The sequence below is a fragment of the Stylophora pistillata genome, chromosome 12 (assembly GCF_964205215.1).
Source record: "Stylophora pistillata chromosome 12, jaStyPist1.2, whole genome shotgun sequence".
Classification (NCBI taxonomy): Eukaryota; Metazoa; Cnidaria; class Anthozoa; order Scleractinia; family Pocilloporidae; genus Stylophora; species Stylophora pistillata.
Genome location: NC_142530.1, coordinates 6,002,501 through 6,014,827, shown reverse-complemented (window position 1 = coordinate 6,014,827; position 12,327 = coordinate 6,002,501). Strand labels below are relative to the sequence as shown.

At 36.7% G+C, this 12,327-nt stretch overlaps 1 long non-coding RNA gene across 9 annotated transcripts in view; it reads left to right on the top strand.

Annotated features, from left to right (window-relative positions):
- Window positions 1-12,034, top strand: part of LOC148718543 (uncharacterized) — a 116,135-nt gene extending 104,101 nt beyond the window's left edge. For 3 of the 9 annotated variants that reach the window (XR_015993690.1, XR_015993688.1, XR_015993702.1), the window contains 5 exons: window positions 9,313-9,354; window positions 9,463-9,517; window positions 9,741-9,800; window positions 9,969-11,530; window positions 11,935-12,034. This is a non-coding gene — a long non-coding RNA (uncharacterized LOC148718543). Of the gene's footprint in view, window positions 1-9,312; window positions 9,355-9,452; window positions 9,518-9,740; window positions 9,801-9,968; window positions 11,531-11,934 lie in introns of all 9 variants that reach the window. The other 6 variants (XR_015993698.1, XR_015993700.1, XR_015993703.1 and 3 more) reach the window with 5 other exon arrangements.
- The last annotated feature ends 293 nt before the right edge of the window (window positions 12,035-12,327 follow it).

Here is a 12,327-nt window from a genome sequence, read left to right as displayed (position 1 = left end):
ATATCAAAGCAACACTCCCGTGGGGTATTATAGATAGATTGGAGGAGACCCTTTCTGGTGCGGGAACCAAAAGGCCAGTGGCTAGGATGGATTTAACATTTCTCTCCTTAATGAGGATCAACTGTCTCACTGGCTGTCAACAGGTATCTCCCGAGTATCGATGTGCCTGCTAATGACATGGCTACCGTTCACAAGGTTCTAGTGCAGTCTCTCAAGGTAAAGAACACGCTCAACTTAAAGAGCATCGGCTTCGTCATTGACTTAACACTGTATGCAAAGGCAAGCGAGGGACAATGGAAACAAAGCGCAAAATTGAAAGATATGGTTATGAAAATGGAAGTATTCCACACAGCATGCACCATGTTGTCCAACACTGGCAAACGCTTCCAGGATGCTGGCTTGCGGGAACTGTGTGTAGAGTGTGATGTGATAGCAGAAGGTTCTATTGCAGAAGTTCTAAAGGGACTTACTCGTGTATGAAACCCGATACTGATAAATCCCTTGATTCCACTATTCCTGGTAAGTGGAAAAATTTTCTTTACAGAATTTTAAAAAATTAAAAATGAAAAAATGAAGCTGTAAACCTATTTGTTTCTGTACTTCTAAACATAGCAAACTTTACATAAAGTAACAAGAAATCACCTTTATAAAGTTATGTTTTTATAGACTCATGCATAATACAAATTTAACTGCCAACTGCAAGAAGAAAAAAAATCAAGGCCTTTCCCTTTAACTTTAAAGATGACAAGGACGTGGGAGGGCAAAGACATGACATTGAGGAGAGGAAAACTTTAAGTGAGGGTAAGATTTAACAAACAAAATTCATTAAGTTTCATGGCTGGAGAATTTCTCCAGTTTTCTAATTTGCTCAAAGCATTCCAAAATGGGAAATTCAGGCCAATCCCGCATGACCAAAAACCTATAAACAACTGACGACAACAATTTATTCTTACTATCCTCACAGAACCAGAAATGAAGAAAAAGAAGACCCGAAAGAGAAGAAAGAAGAAAAATAATGAATCTCAGCAAGAAGGAAACGAAAAACCTAGTTAAAGTGTAGATGAAGTTATTAATAAGTGCAAAAATTATCATGCAATGTCTTCTATTTTGAAATAGCCTTAACTTTTCTTTTAATACCTGTCAAAAAGTTATCTTTGCAAATGTGATGAGAATAAATGATATAAAGATTTCCAATATGTATTAGTCGACTGTAATCGGGCCAGATGGTATTATTTGACAACATTTTCCAGAGGCAAAGAGGTCAACGAGCTATACTTATATGCAACTGATAACAAAAATTTTTGTTTCAGTCATCATGGTCATTATGCACTTATCAGCGGCCGTCCCAGGGGGGAAGAGGGTGACCCCGGGAACCCCTGGGCATTTGCAAAGGAATTTCCTAAGCCCCCCAACCAACAATAACATTGTTCAATATAAAGCTACCAATGCCCTTCCCCTGGGGACAAAGAAGTATGCTCTACTAACTCAAACAATGTAATGCTCCAAAAGAATGTTATTTGCCACAAACAAAAACTTACTTCAGCTTGTGTTTACTATACAGGGCTATACAGGGCTCAAAGTTAAAAACATCCTATGTGGCTTTTTGCCGGCGACTAACTGGAAAAAGTAGTAGTAGTAGTAGTTTTTTTACATCTGTAGGTATCAATGGTAATAGCCAGTCACCATGGTAAGGATCTTTTATTCTCAAGATGGCGGCAATGGTAAAAATCCAGTGGGTGTTTTCCCATGTGTCTCGTCTCGGAGGTGCAAATGCACTTCAATGCAAAATTGGCGACGAAAGTCTATTCCCCCGTATGACCCCAGGGTCAATCCCCAGGATGGCAGCTGCTAAGTGCATAATTATTAATCTCGTTATCTGTTTCTTAAAAATTTACCAACAATCACTAAATCAAAGCTCTCTTTCTAAAAATATCCTTACCGAAGCAATCTCATCTCTGTAATAATCTAGAAAATTTTCCTAAACATAAACATGTCAGAGCATTTTTTCATAGCGAATCAGATTTGTCATTTTGATTTGCGTTTATTTTGATGAGATCCCTGAGATAAAAGATAGTTTACGACGAAAAAATTCATTTTAAGAAAGAAATGATCATGTACTTTTAGATCATGTATTCTATGAATACAGTTTTCATAAATTACTCGGGCTTTCCGAAGGAAACGCCCGCAATAAATTCGGCTTTTTTTTTTTCAATTTGAACCTTTGGCATCTGTAAGAACCTACTGCTATATAGTAATATATTTTTTTGATTATTGTCTAGTACCATAACAACATTCATTACACTCTAGCAGGCAAAAATAAAAACAAGTAGACTTATCCATGATTGGAAATGACAAAATTGCGTAACGACAGCACAAATGGCAATAGGGCAGTCTCCTAAAGATAACTCCAGATGTGCGATAGAGAAAGCCCAAGTTCAAGCAGCTATGCGTCTGCTTGAAGGGAAAAAAAGTCTAAAACAGCAAAATATGATGAAATATTCCTTGCATAATGAATATGAAGTTTCAGCATTTAATTTTTATTTATCAAAATGTACATCTTTCATGGTTTTAATTTCTGGTTTCCCTCTTGTTGTGGAAAAATGAAGTAACCTTAGTAATGGGATAGGATCCGATTTAAGCTTTGAACTTAATTCGACATAAATATCCAGTGCTACTTTATCTGCTGAAATTCATGCCAGAAGCTCTATAAAAATATCGGTTTAGGCCTTCCCTGCACTTTGTAATCCCAAGAAAAAGAAAATAGAGATTACCTTAACATATTGCAGCAAAATCCCAGCTTATCTTGAACCTAAAACTTTACCCTGGAAAAAAAACTATACTTCGGCGCATGCGCCAAGAGCAAAGTTTGGCACACGAGCCTTCTTTCGCAAAACGACTCTCGTTTTGTCAAACGAGTCTCGTTTTGTCAAACGAGTCTCGTTTCTAAAAACGAGTCTCGTTTCTAAAAACGAGTCTCGTTTTGTCAAACGAGTCTCGTTTTGTCAAACGAGTCTCGTTTCTAAAAACGAGTCTCGTTTCTAAAAACGAGTCTCGTTTCTACAAACGAGTCTCGTTTCTACAAACGAGTCTCGTTTCTATTCACAAACAAACGAGTCTCGCTTTAAATCGTTTATCGAGTGATTTATAAATCGTGACGATTTAAAATCGACTCGTTGCCAAGAAAATGTGAGTGCGTTTCTATTCACAAACAAACGATTCTCGCTTTAAATCGTCTATCGAGTGACTTATAAATCGTGACGATTTAAAATCGACTCGTTGCCTAGAAACTGTGAGTGATCCAGGGATTGATTGATTGAGTGAGTGAGTGAGTGAGTGAGTGAGTGAATGAGTGAGTGAGTGAGTGAGTGAGTGAATGAGTGTATGAGTAAGTGAGGGATTGATTGAGTGAATGAGTGAGTGAGTGAGTGAATGAGTGAGTGAGTGAGTGAGTGAGTGAGTAAGTGAGGGATTGATTGAGTGAATGAGTGAGTGAGTGAGTGAATGAGTGAGTGAGTAAGTGAGAGAGAGTAACAATAGAATTCCGATCTTGACCCCTTTTTGACGGGATGTTTCTAGGCGCTACCTACTCTTTGTTTCGGAGTACTACAGAAAAAAATAAACATCACAAAATAATTTCGAGAATTGTTTTTCAGAGGGGAAACATTTTACCGTTTTAGTCAGCGAATTATGCCCAGTAGATCGAAAGATATAATTATTTCAGTTCTTGCCGTGACACTAACGACAGATAATAAACATCTCAAAATAAATTCACAATAGCGCCTCCGGGGGCACATAATCGATTCGCAGAAATATCGAAAGCTAGCCGAAAGCTTCCTTTTTAGGTAAGCTTTTCCGGTCAAAAAGTTTTAATTATGATGGTTCCTTCTCCCATATTAAAACGCAAGATTAAGAAGACATGAATTGTGCCAATTGATGAATTTTAGTGTGCTGCTAAAGTTGCCAACATTTGCATAGCGATCTACCACACATTGATATAGAATAATCTGTTCAAAGATAATTTAGAACAACCGTGGCTAATGAAGTCACAATGTTGCCTTTTTTGGTAGGCGCCCGGAAATTTTGCTACTTAGTGAGCAATACAATTAGTTTTCAACAGCCCCCTTTTTTGTTGATTTGACTGTTACTTGCTTTCAGTTAGTGGTCTTTTAAATAATGAAAAGGCTGTACAGAGTTAACATGAAGTAATCGTGATAAAGTGGTAAAATGTGATGGGGAGTTTTTTCAATGAATTAAAAACTTGCAACTATGTGGCTACCACTACTTATTTGCATGTTAAAACTTAAGAAACATAGTGCTCGTAACTTAATTCGCATCAGCTTGATATACTGTAAAGACTATATCGTTCTAGCTACTTGACAAATGTTTTCCACCCAGGAAAGTGTCTCTCTTGCTTCCACTCTTATACTTGAGTGGACGAAGTTTGGAAACAAACATATGACGAAGGAGTGTGTTTAATAATTTGATGTAAATAAATTGAAAACTTCATGTTTGATGTGATGCATTAAGTACTACGCAGGGAGCATTTCTTGAGTATTCAAAATTCTCAGAAAATGAACAATAGGGATATTTAAAATTCGCTGCACAATTCTAATGAGTATTCAAAATTCTCGGAAAATGAACAATGGTCCGTTCAAGGTAAAAACATGCGATAGCTTTTCTCTCAATAAAAATGTTTAGTTCATAAACAAATCTTAATTAAAAAAATAAAAATGTAACGTGTGAGTCCGTTCCCTAACAGTCACGAAAGTGTTTGACTTTAAATTTCATACAAAATTCGCAAGTGAGGAAAATAATAACAACGATACATCAACGCAATTCAATGGCATGATTCCAAGAGAAATAATCAAATCACCCATTTCATACATTAAAAAATTCTCAGAAAAAAATCGAGCGATAAGATTATTCAAAAACGCAGCACCATGCTCATGAACATCACAATTCTCGGGTAAAAAATAAACCATAGAGCAGACAAATCGGGGAAAATACGAAATGACAGCAGGCGTTGTAACCTAGGTAGTCTCATTATTATCTGTCCATCAAACTTTAATCAAGTCATAGCATCGTTACATTTTTTGGGATCAAAGTCAATGACCTGTCTGTCAAAATTGTTACCGATTTTTTTTCTGAGTTATGACATGTGTCAATTAATTATAGGCCAATGGAAAACTAGCAATGGTTGTATAAGAGTGGCTACGAGTCGGAATGGTATGATCATACATGGGACCAAACTGATGATGAAGAAAGTTCAGTTTCATCCAATCAGACAAGTGGTGTATCTCACTGAAATCCATCCCTCCATAGAAGTCGAAAAGAAGATAAATACAATCAAACCGTTCCTGGATATCCGTTTAAACACAAAATGAAAAACTTAAAAGAGAGGCAACATAGCAAGTACCTATATACAAGCAAGTTTTACACAAAACCTCGACATCTATATGTGATAAAGCGATTAGAAGAATTACAAGGAGCATAATCCAAAATCGACTTTAGCTCAGATGATATCGACTTGCATCAATGGTTACAAAACATTCAAAGTACCACTACTAAAAGGTGGAAACATTGCCACGGTCGCCACGCGACTGCATTCCGGACGCGCGCGTGCAGGAGCAGGAAAGAGGAAGAAAGAGAAGGGAAGAGTGTAAATAGAATTATCTATCACTGTTATAAACTGTTTTAAAAAAGTTAAAGTCTCATTTCTTAGTGGCAATGTCTTACCGCGAGTGTAGATGAGCCCCACGAACTGAGTACATTTGAGAAATAAAATGACTATAACGAGAGAGTAAATGAGAAGAATAAATAATTGTGAGAGTGAGTAAATTTGATGCAAACGAAATGACATCTAGTTTACTCTCTATTTCAATCACAGCAAATTTTGGCGTATCGTGTCCGACGTGATTAAGAAATGTCCATAGGTTCTTCCCCTATTTCACGTAACCAATGTTTACACTTTGAACACATAAAAATTTGAAGGAGCGCTTCAGTTGATTTCCTTCAATGATCGCAGAAAAATGTCTTCAACGGTAAATTGCGATACGCACTCGGCGGTGTGGATAGAGGTGTTGTAGAGTATTTTAAAGGATTGCTATTTTGAGTATTTTTAGGTTTCCCTTTTGTTTTGTTAAGTCTCGCCTTTTTGCGTCAACGTTTTATTTTGGTAATTTTATAGTTTTGATCTTTTATTTTTGGTGTGTGCTTGAACTTGGCTCCGTTGGCGGATTTCCGTCTTGTCGTGCTAGACATTTTAATCGCTTGTTATGGTTGAGAATAATTAGTTTCATATAGGTGGTCATGTTTGGGTTGGTAAAACTGACCTTCAGTTTTACCCACGCTGAAGATTCTGCTTGTGCGCGTGATTCTCGTATGTACCTCGATCATTGGCGTTTAATTGGTTCTTTGGTGCTCGCCAACTGTTTCGGAGCGAGCCACCCTATTTCCCCCTTTGCAAAACAACGAATACACTGCGGAAACTCTCACGGTCAGCTAACCCAAACAGGTCTACGATTTTCCTACTTAAAGCGTTGGTTCCTCACGCTAGAGTATGGTGATGATTGTTATTAGATGCATAGAGCGTTGCTTTAGTAGCTCTCCAGAAGAGAATAAAGAAGAAAATTACAGAGTCCTGGTACCTTTCATCAATTCGTATAAGCAAGTGGCAAAAACCCCCAACAAAACCGGTGGAGCACCCGTTATCTACAAGTTGTTAAAGGACGCTTTTGGAATTTTGTTCCGGTAGCCAAAGTTCTGACTCCGAAGAAGATCTTATTTACGAGGGCGGAGAGACCAGAGAAAATCTTTCCGATCGTGAAAATTTATCGGGAGGATCGCTCGAGGCTGATAAACTTGCTTTCAGTAAAGTCAAGCCTACCGATATTTCAGTAGATGAGAGAATTAATTTAGCGCAACATGTTAGTTCAAAGATAATTGTCAAACCTTGCCAAAACATTCATCTAGTCAACATCCGCAGAGTGGTAGACAAAAACAAGGCGCTTGTTTGGAGAGTGGTATCGCCATTATTTTGTCCATTATTCTAGCTATCGTTATTAAGGTACTTGAATTGTTTGAAGTAGTCATGACAAGTACTGTGGAAGTACTTAAACGACCTCCGGTGTCTGGCAAAGGACACGCGACTTTATTTTCAAGCGCCAGTACGCCGAATTTTTCTACTTTGTCTATTCAGGATAAAACTACTCAGTGTTTATGTGAGGTCTCAAAGGAAGAACCTCCAAGTTCTAAAAGTTCTGTTGTTGAAGAAAACAGCCTAGTTTTTGAGCAAGCAGATGTTTTTGTTGATGATATGTTGAGTGGTGACGATATTGTTATTTCGGAGGTCATTTCGAACAACGCTAAGCAAAACGAGGTACCCGATAGCAACGAAACTTTATGTAGTGACTACTCGCCTTTGGCTAGCAGTGATTTAGAGAATGGCGAACAGGTGTCAACAAGTTTATCCGTCACGAGGACTTTGAATAATTTTAGCAGCAGCGCTGAAGCGGATTCTTTTGTACAGCCGATATCAAATCCCGTTAGTAATTATGTAGAGGACGAAGTTGATAACATTTCTATTTCTTTTGCACCGGCTGGAAGTTCTCTTCTATCTGTTAGCATGAAGGGTTATGATTTTCAATGTTTAATAGATTCCGGAGCTTCTGTCACAGCAGTAAGTGCTTAAGTGTGGCGTCAGTATTTATGTCACGCTTACCCAAAACTTGGTGTGCCTGATTCAGAAAGTGCGACTACAGTCAATGGTTCTCTTTTGACTACAATAGTAAAGACTTCGATGGAATTCGTTATTTATTCTCGTGTATTTATTTTCTAAGTAGGTGTGATAGAGGGCCTGTCTTTTGATTTTATGCTGAGTAGAGATTTTCTTCAACGATTTTGTTTCAAAGTTAATTTTGAGAATGGATTAGTTAGTTTTTCCTTCTGAGCCCAGACCTTTTCCTTTTGAGGGTGTACGCGTAGATGACGACAATTATTTAATCGATAAAGCCTTCATTCTTCGGCCCATGCCTCTCGTACCTTTGTGATTCCACCTCAGTCACAAATTTTGATTTCTGAGGAACTTGAAGACTCGTCAAATAAGTATGGTATCGATGACATGATTGTTCCAAAGCCTGATTTATCTCACCGTTATTCGATTTTTGGAGTATCAGAGCTTGTTAGTATTGCAGAGGATGGTACTATCCCTATTAGGTTGGTTAATCCTTCTTTTAAACCAGTGAAAATTTACCGTAGGACCCGTCTAGCTAATTTCGAGGAGGTAGATCGTAATATAACTAACTGCAGAAAGTACTGTTTCGGCCTTCTGGGCCTCGTCAGTGCAGTGCTGATGCTAGAATGGGGGAGAACTGAGATGGTCACCCCAAACGACCCAACCTTTGTGGTATCGTCTAAGCCATGCCAGAGTGTTCAAACTAGAGTAAACTAGCGAGCATGCGCAATTGCAGCAGCAATGACTCATCCTAGATAGAGTGCTCAATTTGGACATGATATATATAATATTTATTAAAAACTTGATCATTGGATAATGCAATTCAAGACCTTTTATTGGCTTAGCCATTATGGTATATCAGCCAATATACCATAATCTACAAATATGGTTAGCACGTGTCAGCTTAAAATTAAGAGGGAGCTAACAATTTAATGAAATTTAATAATTTGATTTAAGGTTTGTAATAAAACAATTACTCCACTCGCGCTTGTTGGATATGAGACGATTATAGCCAACTCGGCACTACGCACCCCGTTGGCTATCTATCATCTCATATCCAATGCGCACTCGTGGAATAATTGTTAAATATATATATATATAAGCAGAAAAGTGATGGTCAAGAGGCCAACTCCAATGTAGCTTTGTTGGTTTATTAGCTCGAAGTTTCGAACATCTCGGTCTTCCTCGGAGGCTTAATTATATATATATATATATATATATATATATATATATATATATATAAGCCTGCTCTGTTAAATAGATATGCCTGCACACTATACAACTGTAGTGCATGGCCTTTAATAATTAAGCATCAACATGCTTACATTCTCTCTCATCAATTTATTTACCGGAGGTGTATGACTGGGTGGGTCAAGAGACTTCCCAAGACTATTTTACATTACATCAACTTGAATCTGGTTTTTTTTTTCTGATACAAAACTACCCACTGATAATCTCATCCAATCAGAAAAATCGTGCCTGATAACAAGGGTAAGTAACATGTAAAAAGGATCTTGAAAAGGCCATGTAGTAACAGCTAAATTAAAAAAAAAATGGTTTATGTCAATTTTACTTCACAGAAAAAAGATGAAGCAAATGAAATATTTGGAAAAGATGATGAGGTGAGAAAAATGAAAACAGATCATTTGGTCCCTTAGTTTTTTTTTTTTTCTTTTTAAAAATCCATCTTATTAATTTTACTTATCTTTCAAAACTCTAGTTGATTTCAGGTGTCTTTCTATGGCAAGTTTGATTCTGATAAATCCCTTGATTCCACTATTCCTGGTAAGTAGAGAATTCTCTTTACAGAATTTTAAAAAAATTAAAAATGAAAAAATGAAGCTGTAAACCTATTTGTTTCTGTACTTCTAAAGATAGCAAACTTTAAATAAAGTAACAAGAAATCACCTTTATAAAGTTATATTTTTATATACTCATGCATAATACAAATTTAACTGCGAACTGCAAGATGAAAAAAAAATCAAGGCCTTTCTCTTTAACTTTAAAGATGACAAGGACTTGGGAGAGCAAAGACACGACATTGAGGAGAGGAAGACTTTAAGTGAGGGTAAGATTTAACAAACAAAATTCATTAAGTTTCATTGCTGGTGAATTTCTCCAGTTTTCTTATTTGCTCAAAGCATTCCAAAATGGGAAATTCCAATCCTGCATGACCATTAGCAAAAACCTATAAACGAATGACAACAAAAATTTCTTACTATCCTAAAAAAACCAGAAATGAAGAAAAAGAAGACCCGAAAGAGAAGAAAGAAGAAAATTAATGAATCTCAGCAAGAAGGAAACGAAAAACCTAGTTAAAGTGTAGATGAAGTTATTAATAAGTGCAAAAATTATCATGTAATGTCTTGTATATTGAAATAGCCTTAACTTTTCTTTTGCTACTTGTCAAAAAGTTATCTTTGCAAATTTGATGAGAATAAATGATATAAAGTTTTCCAATATGTATTAGTCGACTGTAATCGGGCCAGATATTTGGTATTATTTGACAACATTTTCCAGAGGCAAAGAGATCAATGAGCTATAATTATATGCAACTGATAACAAAAATTTTTGTTTTAGTCATCATGGTAATTATGCACTTACCAGCGGCCCTCCCAGGGGGGGGGGGGGGGAAGAGGGTAACCCTGGAGAACCCCTGGGCATTGCAAAGGCATTTCCTAAACCCCCTAACCAACAATAACATTGTTCAACATAAAGCTACCAATGCCCCTCCCCTGGGGACAAAGAAGTATGCTCTACTAACTCAAACAATGTAATGCTCCAAACGAATGTTATTTGCCACAAACAAAAACTTACTTCAGCTTGTGTTTACTATACAGGCCTCAAAGTTAAAAACATCCAATGTGGCTTTTGGCGGCGACTAACTGGAAAAAGTGGTAGTAGTAGTAGTAGTTTTTTTACATCTGAAGATATCAATGGTAATAACCAGTCCCCATGGTAAGGACCTCTTATTCTCAAGATGGCGGCAATGGTAAAAATCCAGTGGGTGTTTTCCCATGTGTCTCGTCTCGGAAGTGCAAATGCACTTCAATGCCCCCGTCCTAGAACAAAAATTGGCGACAAAAGTCTATTCCCCTGTATGACCCCAGGGTCGACCCCCAGGATGGCAGCTGCTAAGTGCATAATTATTAACCTCGTTATCTGTTTGTTAAAAATTCACAAACAATCATTTTATAAATCAAAGATCTCTTGCTAATAATATCCTTACCGAAGCAATCTAATCTCTGTAATAATCTAGAAAAGTTTCCTAAACATAAACATGTCAGAACATTTTTTCATAGCGAATTAGATTTGTCATTTTGATTTGCGTTTATTTTGATGAGATCTCTGAGATAAAAGATAGTTTATGACGAAAAAATTCATTTTAAGAAAGAAATGATCATGTACTTTTAGATCATATATCCTATGAATACACTCCTCATAAATTACTGGGGCTTTCCAAAGGATATGCCCGAGATAAATTCGGCTTTTTTTTCGCTGAGAATAAGTCTGGTTGGCTCGCTGAGAATAATTCTGGTTAGCTCGCTGAGAATAAGTCTAGTTAGCTCGCTGAGAACGAGTCTGGTTGACTTGCTGAGATGTTTGGTATTGCTATAATAAAAATTATTTCAGCCAACATTTCTGAAATAGGGTTAGTTGTAGTGGGAGTATGTCTCTCTGTCATTAGAAAGACATACTCCCACTTGTTTTTTCCTCTTTTTTTCCCCAGTACAACTGTCTAATGGCAAGTGATGGATGTTTACATTGTAACAATGAAGCTGTGAATGAATAGGGGTGGTAGGTGTGAATTATGTAAATCTTATTGTGGAATCTTAAAGTAACATGCCCCAACTTTCCTCCAAAAAAAATAAAAATAACCAGAATACTAAATGCCAAGTTGTCAACCCTTTCTCTTACAACTTAGTTGATTTCTGGTACTTAATTTAGTTCATAACTTCCTTTCCTTTTTTTTTTTAATTCTCTTCCTTGCCATGGTCATAATCACTGCAAATTCTGGGTTTACCTTATTTATCATTTTTGGCCTAGAGTTCCTTCTTGTCTCTTGGAAGTCAAATCATCCATCTAGAAGGCCTTTTTTAGTTGAAGAGTGTTTCATCTTCCTATTACCCATGCCTGTCATCTTAAATTGACTTTCACTCAAAATTCACACCTAGCTTTTTGTATTTGTTTCTCTTCCACAGTTGATGACTGGGATGGGAATTCACAGAAATGCAAACCAATGATATTTATCATGTGTTAAATAAATAAATCTTGAATATTAATAAAAATCATCAAAATATACTGGCTGACTTATGCAAAATAGTTATGGTAGCATGGGAAAAAATAGGGAGATAAAGAGAACCATCTGAATTAAATTAAATAAGTTTAGATCCTAAAAGTGATTACAGTGAAGGAAAAATGTCTGATTCAGTTAATAGCAAATCAGTTCTTGAAAATCTTGTAAGAAATAATAAAGAATGCACAGGGTTTTCAATGAGGTTTTCAGTTTTTTGTATGACATGTATTTTTAACCCACAAAAAGGTCAAAATAGGTGTATTGCCTCTTGGTATCTAATGAAAGTCAAATCCCTCTA